Below are 19,670 nucleotides of genomic sequence, written 5' to 3' on the forward strand. Positions count from 1 at the left end.
TTTCTGGGGTTATTTTTAAAAGAGAAGGAACGACTTTCTTGCTGGCAGTGCTGAGCAGTTGTTGCTGTGTGTGGGTGGGCTGTGTGCGCGCGGTTACACTTTATTTCAGTTGTTCTCTCGGGGGATACCTTCTCGCCATTTATGTCTTCAATAACATGTTTACTGTTAGCATTTCGAGAAGAAAGATTCTGCTGGTTTTCATTTCCCTTTTACAATGTTTCTGCATAACAAATGCAACACATTTATTGGATAGTCTTGTTGAGTTAACCTCAGTTGCCAGTAGCCCACAACGATGAGCCGGGAGCCAGCTTGGTCTATGCAAACCGCGTTTCAGCAGTGCTTCTGCTACCCTTGAAATAAAAAGTTTAATGATATTGTGAAATAATGCATGGTATTGTGAAAATACCAAGTATATTGTTGCACGGGATGAAGACACGGACAGGGATAGATATCTGGGCTAATGCAGTGGCGTTCGCGTGCTGTTTGCTTTCGAGGCTTAGGCTGTGTGATTTTGGAGAGTGCCTCCGATGCCGACCTGGGGGGGATGGTTCGTGCAGGAGCCTGATTAGATCTTGATCTGAGGCGTAAAGCGATCATTCCTGGTAACAAAAAGACATTTCTGTAGCGCATGTCTGTTAGAGGGATGAGGGTAGTTGTCACATAGGAAATTACCATCAAAAGCAGAGGTAAGAGTTGCAGTCAAAAGTTTTTTTTTCAGGATCGTTACAGAATTTGCACATGGCTGAAGAAATCTCATTGGCAAATGCAGGTTTTGGAGAAGAGGAGCTACAGAAAGGTGCTTCTCCTTACAGTAAACGCAGGAGGAATGAAGAGAGAGAAATCCTTCCTTAAATGCACAGATGTATTTGCTGCCATCAGTAAAGGTGACTCAAACATTCTGCGTACTGTCTCAAAAAGATTAAAAAATTGTGATAACTAGAGGAGCTTATGATAACTTGGTAATAGACCTCATCTTCCAGCATTCGTGCTATCATTTAATTTCTGAAGGCTCTGGGCTGGGGTGTGGTTCTTCTCTCGGTTTTCCCCACCAGCTGTGGTTTATCTAGTGAGGAGCTGCTAAACTGGTCATAGCTCTGAGGGCTCAGCTTCCTGAGGGCCCTGAATTTTAGGTTGAAAGTTGAGAATAGTCAGAAGTGTTTAAAACTAGATCCTTTCGGTTGCTGCCCCTCTGAAACGGATCTCCCTGGGAGCTGTGGTTGCAGAAGGGGCCCTTGACACTCCAAAGGGAGATGTAAGATGTAGAGAGGTGGTCGATGCCCTGTCCCTGGGAACATTCAAGCCCAGGTTGGACGGGGCTCTGAGCAACCTGATCCGATTGAAGATGTCCCTGCTCATGGCAGGGGGGTGGGGCTGGATGGCCTTTCAAGGTCCTCAAACCCAAACCATTCTGTGATTCTGTGTTACAAAGGAATATGCATGACCCAAGGGACTGGATGTTGATTTTTCTGCCATGCACCTGGAGTGCAGACACTTGTTCTTGGTGTGGCCCATCAGTCTCTTGGGTAATTCATGTCATGGCTCTTGCTTTGCGGACCTGCCTGCCAGGTCCCATCACCATCTCTGTCCCTCCTGTAGCTTCAACCTCGGAGCGAATGGGAGAGAAGAGCACATGAGTACAAAGGCTTTCTAAGTTGATTTCTAGCCCTGCAGTGTTTATAGTTGGATTCGTCCGTGTAGGCCTATCTGACCACCAGTATTGGAGGGAAAGGTTCATCTGAAAGAAAGGCTTTGTTATTTCAGCCTCTTGAAGGCAACCAAGCCACATAGGGTGTCTTAGTGGAAAAACAGAGTCTGTGCCAACAACTGGGCATAATTCTCCACAGTTCAAGGAGTGGAACAGACTGGGACAGCAGTAGAGCCCATGGACAGTCAAATCTACCTCTTGATTTCAAAACCCTGTCGTATGTGGACTTCACTCTGAAAAATGTGTGTGTTAATATATGCATTGGAAGTTACGGCACTCTGGAGGTGGCAGGAGAGGGTGGCCTTGAGCAACTCCTGGAGATCCCAAGAAGATATATTGGTGTTCATTATGGGTTTCACTTGGAGTTGCAGAACTCCTTCATCATTGTATTTTGCCAAATATTGAGAGTCCATGCAAAATCTCGTATTTTTGAAAGGAGATTTATCTGTTTTCATTTCACCCTCCCACCAGCAGTTTTTGTTTTGCATCTGGATTTCTGGTTGTTTATCCAGTCTTCAAACATGAACATCTGACGTGCTTCTGGAGCTAGTAGTAATAATGACTTAAGAAAGAATGAAGTTCACTGTTGCTTTTATGATAATCGTATGGAAGAATAGCTGAAATAAGGAAAAACTGATACAAGTTTACTTTTCATCTACCACATTAGGCAAATAGTGGTTCTGAGTTTCTGCAGGAAGGACTTAGGATAGCAGCGGCCAAGCAAAAAGGTCGAGTCCCTGTTGGATGTATCCAGTATATTCAAATGAAGGGAAATTTGTATAAATGCGAACATGAAATGCTCCCTGAGGGCAGTAGCTTTTATTTATCCCCTCAGTGTTACAGCAGGCAAACTTGGAACCAATTTCTGCTCTTCAAAGCATCACTGCGAGTCTCTGGAGGATGCTGTCCTCCTTCCTGCACATTTGCAGGTCTCCAAGGAAGAGTCCTCTCCAGTTGGCTCAGTACGTGAAGCTGGAAGTTTCTTCTGCACTAAGGCAGAGGAACAGTTTATTCACATCACGTCTGTTCTTAAACAGAAAGGAAGAAAAGACTATAGGTTAACTTGCCATCAGTACACGTTTATATTGAAAACTGACAGTTGCAAGGGGAAGAAAGTCACCTCTCCTGTACTGCAATGTTAGACAACAAAATAGTTACTTGACTCTTACTGATTGATCGTGGAATGGTCAGGGCTAAGGCAAGGCGGTGCTGGAATGAAGATGGAGGCGATACTTTGTTTCCTGCTGTTGAGGTATGTGATTGGGAGAATCCCTTTGTGATAAAATTTAATGCTTCAGAAATGGAAGATTGTGTGTACTTATCTGGAAATTACCTTTCTTTCAAGCTGATGACATTCTGAGGAGAATAAAACTAGAAACTGCCATCCACTGACTTGTGTCACCTCATTTCGAACAGGTTTTCTAGGCACTCTAGTTGATGGACAAACATGTTCTTTAAATAATACTTAATACAATCTATCATGTTCGTGAAGTAGAGTTGTGTTATATGGGCTATGGAAGGGGCAATTGGAGGAAACACCTCGTTAACTCTTACCAGTGATCTGACGGTGTAGATCCTGCTCCCAGGCTGCAGACGAGCGTCCACCGCAGCAGACCTGACGTGGCACCCCCGGTCTCTGGGATGGGAAGGGAGTTAATGCTTCTGTTTGCATTACACTGGGAAAAAAACTGTTCTGAAGCCCGTGCAAATGGTTCACGATTTACTTGAGCATGAGGCGGGGGTGACTGCAGGAGCCTGGCTGCTCGGAGGAGCCGCTTGCTGGTCTGTTTATCCTTCCTTTCGCCCACGGGGAGCCATTACGTGAAGGAGATCTTTGGACAGGAAAAGTTACAAACTAAGCAGAGAAGACAGACAAAGGCTGGAATGAATGAACTAACAGTATTCTTGTTTTCTCGATTTGAATGAAGGGTGCTGTGGTTATATGAATATCTTCTTCCAGCAGAAATTTAATAGGTTTCTGCCTGTCCTTGGTTCCTTATTCATGCCCCTGAGCTGCCACTCACTGAAGATGTATAATGTTGTTATTTGTGGGCTGTAAATCAGATCAGGGAAATGTTTCCTTCCGGAGGGCTCTTGCTTTTGCATTGTAAAAATTAATTTGTTTAGTTGAACCCAGATAGTTTGCTGTAGGCCAGCCCAAGAAACAGTCATGCCAGCACCACTGGTGGTGCGGTGCAGAGCAGCTGAAGTGGTCTTCAGCTATGGAGGGAGGGGAGATGAGATGAAGGGGAAAAGAAAAAAGGAGCCTTCGATCTTGGACATTGTTTTTGTTGCTGTTTGTATTCGTGCTTGTTTTTCCAGTGCTGTGAGCTGTGCTTCCTTTCAGCGTAATGTAGAGAAGAAGATCCCCTGTGGTTATATGGTGGTTTAGATGGCTACATCACAACTGGTGGTCATGTCTTAAAAGACACCACATGAAGACAAAAGTAAAGAAATTGGACAGGAAGAATAATGACCTAGTTATTACTAACGCAATAGGAAGCTCGACGAGGAGAACTGTGTTTCCTCGGGCGGTGGCAGTGGGTGCCGTAGCCAGTACTGCTCGTAGGGTAGAGGGAGTTGGCTTTGCCCAATAACCCATGGTTCTGTTGCCCCCCCCGGATATCCTGGTTTTCGAGCACGCTCCTGTACCACTGAGCTAGCCGTGTTTGTGCTTGGTGTGACACTTCTCCGATAGTCCCAGGGGGAAATTGCCTTGGTGTCAGTAATCCATTCAGAATGCGCGTGCTACCAAACCCTAACGTTATTTCCAGACATTGCAAAAAAAGTTGTTTTCAAGATGCATATTGCCAGATACTGATGCAGAGCTTAGTCATCGAGTTTTTCACTGGTTAATTTGTTAAATAACTATTTAAAGCTCTTCAATAACAAATACATCTTGGCTACTTAAAGGGAAAAAACATCTCCGATGTCCTCTGTGTCTATCTCCTATTACCTCCTTCGGAATTACAATTTCTCCTCTGACACAGAGAGTAAATCCAGAGCGTCTAAAGCAGAACCCTAAAATGTTTGCAGCAAACACACATCCCTTGTTAACTAGTATTTACATAAAACATGCTGACACGCTTTGGGGAGATTGAGTAGGATGCTTTTTCAGCTGTTGAAATTTGCACACGAGATGGAAGATGTTTTGATAAAAAAAAAAAAGGGTTAGCTGAATATTTTTTTCCATTTATTCCCATGTGTCAAAATCAAAGCCGCGTTTCTCCAGGCATCTTGCCCATTTTCTTTTTTTGTTCTTCTTGTTCAGCTTTTTGGATTTTTTTCCTCAAGGTTGGGATTTTTTTTTTCTTTTCTCTTAATGGAGGAATTCAATCGCTTGATGAGATAAATACATGTAAAAATGCCTTTTAGTCAGAAATAAATGTAATATTGCTGGGTTTAGATTCCTGTTCACTTTTAGTAGTATTTGTGAATTTGTTCTGATATTTATCGGTATAGGCAATGGCGGACTAGGGACAGTCCGTGGGAGACCTGTGAGACTTCACCAGTAATGTCCTCCTCATGTAAGAACAGTAGTGAAAAAGATTACAGTAATAATGTCTATTTTACTTCTACACCTTCTTCTACCTTGTGAGTTTTCTAATATGAAGCATTTCTGTGATAACATTTTAGCATGTGGTTGCATAGTTTATTTTTGAGCTGCATTTGAAAAGCCTCCTGTCAAGGAGGAGAACTCCAACTTTCTTAATCGGTGCTGAAATGTCTTCTTAACAGCATAAAATAGAATCTTATCTTTCTTCCCTGCAGTAAGGAAAACCATTCCCTTTCTCATCTCTTTGTTTTTATTTGCTCCATGTGGATGCTAGTGCTTCTGGCCACTCAGAAACTAGAGCAAAATCTTTTTTTAGAAACTAGAGCAGAATTTTCATAATAAACCTGATGTCGTACAGATTCAGAAGCTCCTTTGGGGGGAAAGCGAGGGAAGGAAGCTGGAATTAGAGAGGGTTATAAGCAATGCAATTTCAAGGATCCATGTTCTAAAAAGTCTCCGTGGATTTGCTACTGCTGCCTGGATTAGAATACCCTTTAATTTGCTTTTAATTAAAATGATTTTCATTTATTCTGTGCCTTCTTCAAAGTTCCCAAGGCACCTTAGAAACTTGTGATTATATATATGAAATGCAAAATCCATATTCATGCGGTGCTGAGGTTTCATGTTCAAGTTAAGGATGAGAAGGAGTTTTACCCTCCTTTTTTCTATTGGTATTTTTAGACCCTCAATGCCCCATGACAGTTCAGCTTTTCAAGCGCTGTAGTTGTATATGTTTGATCTCAGTGAGATTGCAGTCCAAGTGTAAGCATCAACCTTCCATCAATATCTTATTTGAATAATATATTTAAATAGCCAAGGTTTTATTTTTGCAACCTCAGTAAGTTGGAGGAAAAAAAATCATGTAAATACCTTTATTTTTTAAAAAAAGGAAATGCAGCTATTGCAGAAAAGTCCGAACTAAAATTCTATGAAAATGACGAAATAGAAACTGTTGCATAGCTCGTGAGTAAAGTTAGGCTGTGCTAATTTTCCTTTAAATAGCTGATCTTAATATAATGTAAACATTCAGGAATGAAGAAAAACCTTTCCTAGAGGTGACTGTACTGCACTACATTTTGTTTGGGTGCTCCAAAATAACTACTAAAGAAGAGAAAAAATAGGGTCATCAACTGGGAAATATCCATATTTTAAATTACTTTTGTTGTGGTTTCTTTCTTTTTGGTTATCTTCTGTGGAATTAAATCCAAATTAAACACGGAAACCTGAAGAATTCCAAGGAATAGTATGGATAATGCAGTCTCAGGTGGGAATTTGATGCCCTGGCTGAGGTGACGGTGACGAAGCCAGGGCTGGGAGAGAGGAGAAGCAGAGAGGAAGGAGACTGGCAGGAGCAAGGATGCACAAAAGCTGAATTTTTCCAGAGACTGGAAAAGTTGCTTGTATGTTGGCTCTTTTTGTTTTGGAAGAAGCATAAACCATAGTGGTGGAGATGCTAAGAATTTTTTTTCACGCTCATGAGCTTAGACAGCTCTGAATTAATGTTGGGACATTTTGTAACGACCCGCAGTCTGCTGGAGGCAGAAGTTCTCTGTGTGCTTTAGCATGGCGTAGGCAGTTGGAGAAATTCAGTAACTGTACCATGAGTTTTTAATATGCGGTAATTAAAATGGAAAAACAGAACAAAGTCCTTAAAAACAATTTTGACATATTTATTTTGTAATAAAATTGTGTCTTGTAAAAATGGGTCTTCTACTGTCCAAGAGGAAAACTTGAAGCTTTTGCTTGTTTAGAGAGAGCCAGAAATTTCACTGTTCAAGTTAGGGTAGGCAAAATGCCATTTTTGACATTACACTGTTGTTTGAGGATATTACACCAGAATTGTGAGCAGCATATTTTCTCATAATACCATTATTGTTTTCTGAATGAATACAGCAGTGTTCGTTCCTGCGGGGGAGTTCTTCATGAGGAGTTCACAGAGCTTGCTCGGGGTCTGCGAGGAGGGTAGATGGCTGTGCTCAGCACTTTGAGCATGGGATTTTTTGGGGGGTTAACCAAAAAAGGGTTGAAAGGTTGGGATCTTTGCATGGATAGCTAATGTACATTTTTAAAAACATATCTAATGTACGTCTTAAAAAACCCGATGTAGTAGTCTACAGCAGTTCTGTAGCTTGTTGGCAGGCGTCTGCTGAGGCTGTCCAGGTAGGGTGGAGGTGGTGCTGGTGGAGACGCTGCGGTTGAGTAGCAAGAACCCGGCGAACAGCTTCAACTTGCAGGGTCTCCTTCCTTGACACTTCAGTGATTCATTTTGTGGCTTGCGGGTTTTTTTGCGTTTGTTTTTCTTCCACCATTGTTTCCCAAACCTGTTCCCCCTCTCCTGCTCTACAGTCAAAAGCCATGAAGCCTCAGTGTTATTTTCTGGTCAATGAAGGTGACTGAACATGTGAAGGCTGATAATTTGGTGAAGCATTAGTGCAACATATTGTAGGGCAAAGTGTCTCCTGAGGGCAGGTATGCCGCCTCCTCCCCTCGCGTCCTTGTCTGTCCTCTGTCATTTATGGTGTCAGCGAATTTCTGGTGGCTGAGTCTTGCTTCAGGCCTGGAGTGGCTTGTTTCTGATGAGGCGTCACCTGCAAACTTGGGCCTGAGGATCAATGGATTTCTGTGTTCTGGAAACACATTACACAGTAGGGAAGCTATATTTTAAAAGTACAAATGACAATTGCAAAGTAAAGCTGCAAAGGCCTTTCATTTTTTTTACTTGTTTTTAGTTGACTCTTGACTTACAACCATCTTCTGAAAGCACTGTCCTGTTGCTCTGTAAATGGATTATAATGAATGACTGGTTTGGGACTGTGTTCATCTGAGACCAAGAAACATGCTGTGGGGTGGTTTCTTGTGAAACTGTAGGCCATGGAGATGGTGGACTTTGTGGCAGCTATCCATGTACAGCTTTATTCAGGGCTGGTTTCTGCATCTGTGGTGAAAACCGTGGTAGTTGTGTATTTGAAATGACTTTGCAAGGCATCTGGATTGCATCTGCTGTGCTTTGTTGTTTCGTTTAGGCACAGACATTAGAGAAATGACTGAATGGAGTTATGTAAAAGTCCAGTGCACATTGTTTTTGAATTGAGGATGGTGTCGTCTTGTGTTGGCTCCAGGGAGGTGAGATGAGAAGGGCTTCGTAGCGGGACATCAGATGCCACTGTCTGTGGTTGAGCGTGACCCAAAGGCTTTGTGAGAGCTCGCTGCTCTCCATCCCCTTAGTAGTGCTACCACCATGTGGCACTGGTGTGAATGATGATCCCCAGGAAAATGGCATTTGTGCCGTGTGTCACTGCCTGTGGGAGGACGTTGGCCTCAAATAAAGTACCCTCATGTTGGAAATCCAGTTGGAGAGACCTATTCTGCTGTCCTGATGTGCTGCTTCAGGGCAAAAAACATGTGGGGAAGTGCCTGTACATTGATACAGACTTAAAGAACAGCCTCACAGGCTCCCCACAAAGCAGTGTTCGCGGCTCTTTAGGGAGTGCAGCTGAGTTTTGGAGGTGAGAGGAAGGCGTGGGGAGGGGACATTCCCGAGACGACCCGTGGCACTGCTGAGGGTTTGGCCTGCTGTGGTGCAGCTTCACCTCTCTGCTGTGAACAGGAGTCAATCTGCGAGTTTATCTAAGACTGGATGTGCAGCGAATGCTTCAAAGTTGTTGTGGTCTCATTTGTAGACGAAAGGAAGTTCCTAAGTGAGCACAGGGTAAAAGTCACCTCGTAATTACTGTTCTAAAATAAATTTAGGAATTACACATGGCTTAGCTTCACGGCCCGTGGAAAACCTAATCTAAGGCCCAGCTTTCCACAGAAGTTTGGACCAGGTGATCTCCAGACCTCCTTGCCAACCTCAGCTTTCCTGTGATCAATTTTAAAGCCACTTGGCATGTTTCTTTCAGGACTTGCAGCCTTTTCAGTAGATGAAGTTAATTAATTTTGGGTGGAAAACGGTGCTTAAAAGAAGCCTTTGCGGGGCACATCTAAACCAGTTTCAAGCATTTTTCTTTCTTTTGTTTTGGAGGAGGGGGTTGCAGACCCCTTTTAATGCATGCAGTAATGGAGGGTGAGTAACCAGCATGTCAGAAATAAATGCAGTTGCACACCCATCAGCGAGCATCCGAGTTGAGCTGTGTGTATTTCTGCCACATTGAGGTGTGGTGGCATTTGCGAGTTCGTCTCTCCTGAGTGCTTGTGGCAAATGGTCAAAACGTTAGCAGTTGAAGTCTGCTGAAATAACTGCAGCTTTTAAAGCATTTTATATTCATCAAGAAGCAATTTTTGCTGGTATTTTAAGATGCGGTACAAGAGCTGGACATTAGTTAACGTAGCTCTGATCTTGTATTCTGTATACATCTAAAACATCCTAGCAAACATCTTTTGTACATCAAAAACATAAAAGGAATGCAAAGCCTGACCTCTGAACACAGTGTTTTTTTCCTTTTTACGATGGCCAAGACCCTTAAAAAAAAATATATTTATTTTGTCATGAGGACTACCAAATAAGTTCACATCAGTGGAAGCTTATGTAAGGTAGACAGTAAAACTCGGCGTGTTCTGTGTGTTCTTGGCCTTCCAGGAGACCGTTCAGCACTTTCATGTGATGTCTTCGTCTAATTGTTGGAGACATGTGGGATGCAAATGCAATGACTGCTAGTGTGTTCTAGCAGTGAGCAGACTCTGAAGTTTGAATTGCACAGCAGCTGTTCCTTATTTAGTATGAACAAACATGAGGGCGAAGGTCTTCAGACATCATTTTCCACTGGATACGATTCAGCCATGTATTCGTGTGTAGCATCTCCGCTGGTGGCCTGGACGATGGCATGGAGTAGATGCTGGGCAGATGGGCAGATGGCCCCCGTTTGGGAGGAGTGGTGGCTGTGCTGGAGGGCAGGGATGCTGTGCAGAGGGACATCAAGAAGCCTCCTGGCATTGGCCAAAGCCAAATGCAAGGACATGAGGATATGAAGTATGAGCCCAGAGGAGAGGGCCTGCAGGCTGGGGACTCGACTACCATCTTTGGCTACTTGGAGGAAGGTAATGGAGAAGACCGAGCCAAGCTCTACCCTGAGGTGTGGAGCACAAGGACAGGAGGCAGTGAGCAGAAGCAACTGGTTACACGGGGGGATAATTGCAACTGGTAATATGGGGAGAAGAAAATTCCCCATGAGGGTGGTGTGTGGCACTGGGGCTGCAGCATCCCCTTCTTGGAGTCCCACCAGAGCGAGCGCACGGCCGGCAGCCTGGAGCCCAGCTCTGCTTTCGGCAGGAGGTTTGCCAGGAGGACCCCAAAGGTCCCTCTTGGCCTCCGTTATGCTGTCTCCTTCAGCGCTGAGAGAATGGATTGGGTTGGAAGGCACCTTCAAGATCATCTCGCTCCAAGCTGATTGATGCCCACCTAAAATCCTTGCTGGGAAGCTGTATGTGTTTATCATCAATCTGCTTCATTTGTTTATTATTATTAATAATTGTGATCAGTCTAGGAAAATATTTAACATTTCTGTTCAGAGTCGGTATTGACAGAAGGGCGTAGCTTGTCACAGCAGGTGCTTGGGCTGTTCTGTGGGGCTGCACAGCTTTAAAACATCCTCTGGTTACAGTCGGTCATTGGATTACATTTCAAATTAATTTTCATGAAGTAAGTGTACTGTTATGCTTCTGTTTTTAGCCATGCTGTTAGCTGGTCTAATACTGGAAAACAAAAAACAATTATTGATTCAGAGGAAAGTAAAATTTTGCATTTATGCAATGCTTATATTATTAATGCTTATAACAGACTACAGGGCAAAACAAGAGCCCAGCTTAAATGTGGAAAGGGCTGTTTCCCTGCAGTGTGAATCTGACCACTATACTTCACTCAGTGAAGCAGAAGCATCGTTACAGTCCACAGTTTATGATTTTAAAGAAACTAAGAAGTGAACCCATGTTTCAGTGATCAAAAGACAACATGTTTCAATACTGGTCACTCACCACCACCCATCCTCTAGAAAGAGTTCATTTTTATGAGCCATCCCATCATGGTGGTATGTATATCAAAAATTGTGCTGTTCCCAGCTCGCTAAACCGGGACATGTAACCCCAGAAGCGGTTTGCAAAGGAAGCAAGCTGTGTGTCTGTATAGCGTCGTGTAGTAGCTAGGATACTCGTAGCTATGCTAGTATACTCATACCTGTATCATAGCTATACATATACGATAGCTAACATGTAATTTTCCTCTGTTTTCCATTTTCAGTGTTGAAAATATTGGTCCAGTTGGTACGGTTGTGTCTTACATCTACATTTGTGTTTTTTACTGATGCATTTTGTGTAGGTGGGTGAGCATACACTAATTAAAAGTCCTAGAGTGGTGAAAGTCATGGATCTTTAATGATTTTCCTCAGGCCTTTCTGCTGAAGCAGGGAAGGATTCCCCTCCACAGAACAGAAGGAGGAACCTCTGCAGGCATCAAGTATCAACAGAAAAGGCATTTAGATTTAGATATACATAGAAGGAGAAGGTTGGGAAGCTGCACAGAAAGGTATGCACATATGTTTCAAGTTATATTCTGCTGGGGCAGTCACGTTGGTTTAGAAAGGCTGCTGCTGAAGGAATCATTAGAAGAGCTCCCGTGGCCTCTTTTGGGTAATGGAAAGGCTGAGGGAGCTGGGCTTGTTCAGCCTGAAGAAGAGAAGGCTGCAAGGGGACCTGATATATGCTTACAAATATCTCAAGGGTGGGTGTCAGGTGGATGGGGACAAACTCTTTTCTTTTCAGTGGTGCCCAGTGACAGGACAAGGGGCAATGGGCACAAACTGAAGCAGAGGAAGTTCCAGCTGAAGATGAGGAAGAACTTCTTCCCTCTGAGGGTGACGGAGCCCTGGCCCAGGCTGCCCAGGGAGGCTGTGGAGTTTCCTTCTCTGGAGATATGCAAGACCCGCCTGGACGCGGTGCTGTGCAGCCTGCTCTGGGTGACCCTGCTTCGGCAGGGGGTTGGGCTAGGTGACCCAGAGAGGTCCCTTCCAACCCCAAAATTCTGTGATTCTGTAATATTTAGAAAGTTGCTCTATTAGCAGTGCTGGGAGGTGGAGGGACACAGTTAGTGGGCTACAGCCGTAGCTCTGGGCCATTACAACCAGCTCCCATGGGTACAGAACGTGGGTTAACCGAGCACCAAAACCTCTGCGTTTCGGTCGGAAATCACTCTCTGGTCTCTGCTGAAGACCTCCTTGCTTTCGTCGGGGCTCGCACGGGTACCTTTGTGGATTGTTTGAGTTTCTGGCAGTACCATGAGCCATCGGGGCCTCTGGGTGCAGGGGGTGGGTCCCAGGGATGGGTAGAGAGCCAGGGGCCTGTTCAGAGCCAACGAGATCTTCTCAAGATCTTTTTCTGTATGAAGTTTAGAGATCACCAGTTGCATGTATAGTCAGCATGTTCCCCTATTTTACCAGTTTGCATTGGTCGAGATCGAGTGGTGTGATACCTTTCCCTGAAATCTGATCAGGAAATATTAACTTTGACCAAACTGAAGAACTTTAAACCTGCAGATTTTGTCACCTTCTTTACCCTTTACCCATATCTCTGAAGAATGGTCTTTTTTTTATTAGCGTTGTCCAGGTGCCAGTACAGCTCCTTGTGAAACACCATTGTGACAACCAGTAAGTAATTAGAGCAGAAAGAGTAAAGGGTAGAAATAAATGATTCGCTTGCTGGTGGGTCTTCACCTGTGTCCGTAGTTAAAATACAATGAAGTCAGGAACTTCAGTTTTCTATTTTCTAAAAACAATCTTTTGGATGTGTCCTCCATCGTGACGTGATTCTTAGTGATGACTGGTTGTGAAACAAGGAGCAAGACCTTAGTGTCTTGCCTAACTTCACATTTTTTGTCATTACTCCTGAAGGAAATGTTTTGCTTTGTTACTGAAGAGTGGAGATGTACGTGGTTTAGAAAATGCTCCCTGGAGGTTCATCTTTCACTAGCTCAGAGGTGCTTTAAAGGAGGCGTTGCCTGATCTCAGTAACACATCTTGGAAAGTCATTTAGTGAGCAAATTGTTAGATAATTGCATTGGTGGTAATTGCATCTTAAATTGAACTGCTGTTGAGAAGAATGCTGAAAATGAACTGTTCTTAATCATGATATTGAGATATTGGTTCTGTTCTGTTAATTAGTATGCTGTGAAATAGGATATATTTTTAAGGAAGCAATCTAAGCTGATCTGGTTTGATTTTGTTTTTAGTTTTTAGCTTTCTTGGTGGTTTTGACGACGGCTGCAAAGCTTCTGTTCAGACATGGGGAGGTTCATTTCATAGCTTGTTTATGACTTAATTTGCTCTTCTCCCACAAACACACTTTCCTTTGCAGTCCTTACCGGACCTGTGGACAAAAGGTCTCTTGGAAGCCACTGCGGTTTGATTTTTTTATGTTGTTGGGCTTCATTCTTGTTTTGAAGCACGTTTTTTACAGAGTAGTGTTGACTTAGTATGGACGTAAGTTTAGTTACCATCAATTTTGTTGATAGTTAGACTTGGCTCTCTGGTCTCCGGCGATCATTTTTAACTTCATGTAGCTTAGTTCTGTGATATGGCCAAACAACGAAGACAGTGAAATAGGTGCAAAATCAGTTGGAGCCTGGAAATGAGTTACAGTCCCATTATTTTGTCTCATTTATTTTTCGGCAACACAACTATGGTTCTTTGGTGGCCGTTCAGGAAGGGTACGCAGCACACTGGAGTATGAAGGGAGAAGAATTGAGGATATGATTTCTTTTGAGAATTGCTCTGGTGCTGCTTCTGATAAGGCTAAAACAAGTTTTATGAGACAGCTACCTTGCACTAAATTGTACGTTAACGACTTCAGCTGGAAAAGCAGATCATAAGCGCAAAATATGCATGCCACGGGGCAGGTTTTTGTAGCTAATGCCTGGTGTGATGGGAAAGGAGGGGCTGTCTTTCAGTCACAGGCTGCAGAGCTGCTTGTAAATGCAGCTTGGTTCCATTTCTCCCCATCACTGCAGTATGCCATATATAGGGGGGGTGTGTGTGTGTGTGTGTGTATATATATATATATTTTTTTTTTTTTTTTCTGTTGAAAAGATGGGGAGAAGCCCTCAGCACCTGGCAGTGCCTCCTGCTGCAGAGGTCTCGGGGATAATCCTTACCATGGCAGGAGCGAGCGGTTCTGCCGGGCATGCTGTGCTTGGAGCCGTAGGAGCAAATGATCCTGATTTTCTCTTCTCGAGAGGAAAAAGAGGTTGACTTGCATCTAGCAAAATCAGAGCTACCCATTGTTGGTTTTGCAGCTGCCAGAAAGATTTCTTGCCGAAAAATCATTTCAGGTCTTCTATCTAATGAGGTTTCAAGTTCTTCATGAATCTTCCTGAGACTTCGTTAACTCAAGTTTATCTGCTGCCTTTCTGAGTTTTCCACAGTTAGCAATTGCTAATTACGTCGAAGAAAAAGACCTTGCTGTTATTGTTATGTGGAACATGCCGTCCCACAAAGCACATGGGTGGACTCTTACCTGTCCTCCTCCCAGCACTCCGCTCAGGAGTGTGTGAGTTATACCCTCAGTCGGGGTGGCTTCCAGAAAGTGATTTCCTTGCTTGTGGACATCTAATAGGCTTTAAATTAGCTTTGCCAGCTCACTCAGTGCGACTCTTGGTTCTTTCCAATGCCTGTGAAAAGTTCTCCAGACCCTGCTGGCCTCTGAAAGCAGAACATAGTCAAAATTACCCTGACCTGGTGGTAATTTTCCAAAGGTAGCTGTTACCTCAGGCTTGCGCATCTTCTGCCCACATGAAATTTCTCTCCTTCTTCCTTCTCGTGAAGTGTTTCCCTACACGTACGAAAAAAATGAAGTAGCTGGAGATGGGATTTTGAATTGAATCTCTTGCAAATAGGCTGCTGGAACCCACTTTTGTGGACAGGGAGCAGGGGCACCCGTGTGATGTGAGCAGAGCATCAAAGCCAGCTGGTAGCTAGGTTTGAAGAAGTTGAGCCCCAGTTTCCCAAGCTGGGTTCTCCCGTGGTGGGAGGGAGGAGGCCAGCATGGGAGAACGCTAACAGTGTGCTTGTAGGGAAGAGGAAAAACTGCAGAAAAAATACTTCCTGCAGCTTCCCCTTCCCTCCTCCCCAGTATTTGTAAGCAGAGTGTGACAAGACTGAGGACTGTATATAGAGTAGTTTATTTACCTGTATCAGGAGGAGATTTTATTGTACATGGCCACGTTCTCAGTAGCTGCTCCGTTGGAAAAAAGAGGGGGCTTCACTTTGTTGCGGCTGCAGCTGATCATCGATCAGCCTGAATCTTTCGTTTTCCAGTCACAGGAGGAAAATTTTGATGTGATAACATGGCCGGAGCCTCTCAGGTTATTCCGCTGAATCCGTGGGATGAGCAGTTATCACATGCTAAAGCCACAAGCAAAATATTCAGCAATCAGGATTTCCATCACCAGGGCGGGGACTGTAGAATAAATTCAGCATGCTTGTATAAAACAGCTCACCCTGTTTTTTGGCTGATCCATTCTGAAAGACAAATTTGACAGACAGCAGCATTCAACTGATCTGAAGAAATGGATCCCGTGGGGCAGCAGCGTTTGTTCTTGGGCAGCTCTGCATCACTTGGAAAGCAGGTAAAAAAAAAAAAAAAAGGGAAAATACAAATAATTGGTTTGTATAATGTAGTTTAACAAAGTGTGCCTCTATTTCTGTATGTGTGTCATCTTTGGGACCGGAGGGGGGAAATAAAGGAGATGTAGGTCTTGCTGAAATAAACCACAACTAGTGTGTTTAGCATAGACTGAAAGGCTGCAAGTGAATGAAATGACTTTTAGTCTGCTGTCAATTGATTGAACTGAAATATAAAAATTAAAAAAAAAAAAATTAGAGGGAGGACCATAGAACAGCAAAATGGGTGAAAAGAGTTGGCAATATAATTTGGAGGATCTCCTTCCTTAGCCTCTTGGGCCTGTATTTTTTACCCTAAAATGTAGACGTGTGTGACTGGTCTCTATGAAGCTGGTACTATGGCTTGGGCTTAAAAGTACGGGTGTGTATTTGTGCTTTGAGTGATTGTGGTCTAGAACGTACAGGGGGAAAAAACCAAGATAAAGTTCCATGGACTTGGAGAACCACGAAGGTATTTTACATATTCACTGCTTTGACAGATTCCTTGTTTTAGACAAATTCATTTGTAACTATGGTAACCAGTTACTCAAGATATAAGATGGCTATGCAAGACAAACAAACAAAGTAAAAAATATTTAGTACCTGTGCATTTGTAAATTGTACTGCTTTCGTACTGGAGAGTCTGGTGATACTATTTTAAACCTATTTCATCAGAAAGGGTTGTTAGAAGGAAGTAAGGTTGGCCGGTTTAGTTTCATATCCTCTGAAGCTAGACGTGTCATTGAAGTAATTTTGGGGTCCTCCTGTGTCTGGCAGAAACTAAAATGAAGTGTTTATGTTTCTGTAGCCTAGGGGAATCTGAGCTTATCTGCAGGGTTTGTAGTTGTAATTAAAAAGTTACTGTTTAATTAGCTATATCATACCGGCAGTGTATTTTTATTGACAGAAGAACTAATGGGAACATGTTATTCCAATGCATAAAAATCTGGCTTGATACTTGTAAAATTGCACTTCTAGTGAAAACTTCAAATTCTTTTCCACATGAAAAGAGAATCTGTGTTCTGCAGTGAGCCTTGAGGTGTGTGGTGTCTGTATGCAGGTGCTCGCTTGTTCTGCGGGTAAGTGGAAGTATGGAGGGGGGTGAATTCTGGAATAACAAATTATTTCTGTAATATTCCCTGGGAGAAGCCTGACAGCAGCCGTGCACCATGCAAGCATCGAGGTTGGATTAGCAACCCCGGCTACGCCGTGTCTGGGAGCTCGGGACCCCTCTGTGTCCCCTTAATCCCTTGGGGAGGGACAGAGCCGTTCCTGGGAGCCCCATGTCAGGGGAGGCTTAGATGAGATGTTAGGAAGAATTTCTTCACTGAAAGAGTGGTCAGGCATTGGAAGAGACTGCCCAGGGAGGTGGTGGAGTCCCCATCCCTGGAGATGTTTAAAAACCGTGTAGATGGGGCACTTCAGGACGTGGTTTAGCAGGCATGGTGGTGTTGGGTGGATGGTTGGACTCAATGAACTTAGAGGTCTTTTCCAGCCTAGGATTCTATGATTCTGTGTGGTGCCTTGGCTTGTGGTCCTGTGCTCTCACCCGTCCTCGCGTCCTCCCCCCAAACACACCCCTGCTTGTGTTTCATCCTCAAGGTGTAATGTGAAATAAGCGACCTAAGCGTCACGTGAAGTGAGCGACCGGAGGCCGAGCCCGTCTGGAGCGCAGGGGAGCGGGTGTCTGTGCATTCTCCGCCTGCGCCCGGGCTCCCGGCCGGTTCCCGGTGAGCAGACAGATGGCTCGGGCAGGCGCAGAGCTCTTGCCAGCCGCCTTGTTTCGGAGGATGCCATAAACAACACTGGGGCAGGGGAAAAAAGTAAAAGGAATTTTTTAGTTAAAAAAAAAAAAAAAGTAAACCCCTGCCCTTTCAGAAAACAACTGGTTTTACAACAGGAGGGGATTTGCTGCCCAGTTATTGTGGTGGACGCTGCTGGTGCTGGGCGCCGACGGCAGCAGGGGCAGGACGCGTGCCTGCTGGGCAGTGCCAGGTTGTAGGCTCTGCTCTTGCTGCTGTCTGCTGCTGTGTTTGTGGAAATAAAACTAGCAGATTTGGAACCCAGTGTCCTGTACAAATGCTGTTTTTTTTTTTGTTTGAGTTAACATACTTCTTCCAAAATAGAAATATAATTCTCTTTGATCTTAGGTCCAGGATACAGTCTCAGTCCAAAAAGCTATTCCCATGGTAACAGTGCACTTTTGACCAAGGGGGATTTTCCACCACGTAATATTTTTGGATGAAATAGGCCAGCACCTCTAAACGTGATGGTCAAATCTACACCTTTGTTATGTGTTTCACTCCAAGGAGGTGCCAAAATGGGACCCTTTTCTGTATTTTCTGCATGTGTTGTCTTAGAGACAGATGTCCAGGGCTGGTGGGAAGATACTGCCTTTTTTTCTCCCTGTCCGCGAAGGAAAACATTCCTTTATGCAGAAATCCAACTTGTAGAGTAAGGAAGAGAAAGAAATGGTTTTAGAAATCCTTGCAAAAGTATGTTTTTGTGAGCTATAGCGAAATCTGCTGTAAATACCTCGAGCAGCGCTAGAAATTCGCCTGTGCTAAATATTTCCCAAGAGTATGCTTCCATATTATTGCTATTACTACTGTACTATTAATCACATACAGTTTTTCTTCTGTTCCTTAATAAATATGTTTGAGTGTAGCAATTCTTTTTAATACCATGTCTTGAAAAGAATTGGTAAGAGTTAGACTGCTAACAGGCAGTGCATGTTCAGTGCTTTGCCAGGGATTTAAGATACAGGTACGTTTTATCAACAGTAAAGCCGTCGAGAATTCTGGTGATGATTTTAAAACACATTAAATGAGAAAATACCAGTTTATTCTGCAGGAAGTATGACAGTAAATACGTATTGCTGTTGACACTGGCTGTCACTGGAAAGCAGATATGATTTAGGTTGTTTATTTGTAGGCAGCAGAAGTGATGACAGCAACCTATAGGAAAATCAATCATTAGATTTTCCATCAGGCAGTGCCTCTTGCCAAACTGCTACTCTGGAATGATACCGCTTCAGATTAGCATATGCTTGCGCCCTTCTTTGTTAATTAAAGGTGTCGATATCCGAGCAAAAGAAAAAGGGAATTTTGTGTTAACAGCTGAGCGTCAGTGTTTGCCAGCCCCGCGTGCTGCAGCCGTGGGTATCCGGGAGGGTTCGCCTTCCTCGCCCTCATCTCCGCTTGTGCTGTGGGGAAGAAGTCTCGTCATCTCTTGATTTATTTCTCATTGTATTTTCCCAGTTACCATACATCTGCCAGTTCCCCTTGCTTGTGAGTGACGCTTTCAACCTTGCTTTATTGCTGGAGATTTACTGCTTGAAATTATCTGCTGATTAAATGCTACATTGCCATTTTTTGATTGAAGTCCAGCCCTCATCAACCTCTTTCTTGTCTCCTTCCAAAAGAGAAAAAGAGTTGAGAAGGACTTCCGAGGACTTTATTCATGAGCAAGCAATGGCAAACTGTAGCCCTTTGGCCCCATCTGCTAGTGCTGCTGTGGGGAGTTCTTGTACAGGCTTAATTTTTCTCCCAGTCTGAGCTGAAAGCTGCCTTTAAGCCTCTGTGCAGTGTGGGGTTCGTACCTGGTAAGGTCCCAGAGGAGCCACCAGCCTTCCTGCCCCGTTTGCTGTGCTGGGCTCTGCCTTTGGTGGGTTTTCCTGATTTTGCTTAAATACACACAGTTACAGCTGTATCTCAAAAACCGTCTGGCATCCATCTGCTCCCATCCAGTGCAAAGTTTTTCTTCT

The 19,670-nt window shown here is 43.8% G+C and overlaps 1 protein-coding gene across 5 annotated transcripts in view; it reads left to right on the top strand.

Annotated features, from left to right (window-relative positions):
* The window catches only part of PTPRE (protein tyrosine phosphatase receptor type E), a 106,868-nt gene that overhangs the window by 15,761 nt on the left and 71,437 nt on the right, over positions 1 to 19,670 (top strand). Inside the window, exon 1 of one of the 5 annotated variants that reach the window (XM_075423925.1) lies at positions 15,794 to 15,870. The exons of the other annotated variants lie outside the window; for them this stretch is intronic. The gene's annotated coding sequence lies outside the window, so the exon portion shown is untranslated. Of the gene's footprint in view, positions 1 to 15,793; positions 15,871 to 19,670 lie in introns of those variants that run through there. 5 annotated transcript variants of the gene reach the window in all.

This window comes from Opisthocomus hoazin, chromosome 6, assembly GCF_030867145.1.
Source record: "Opisthocomus hoazin isolate bOpiHoa1 chromosome 6, bOpiHoa1.hap1, whole genome shotgun sequence".
NCBI lineage: Eukaryota > Metazoa > Chordata > Aves > Opisthocomiformes > Opisthocomidae > Opisthocomus > Opisthocomus hoazin.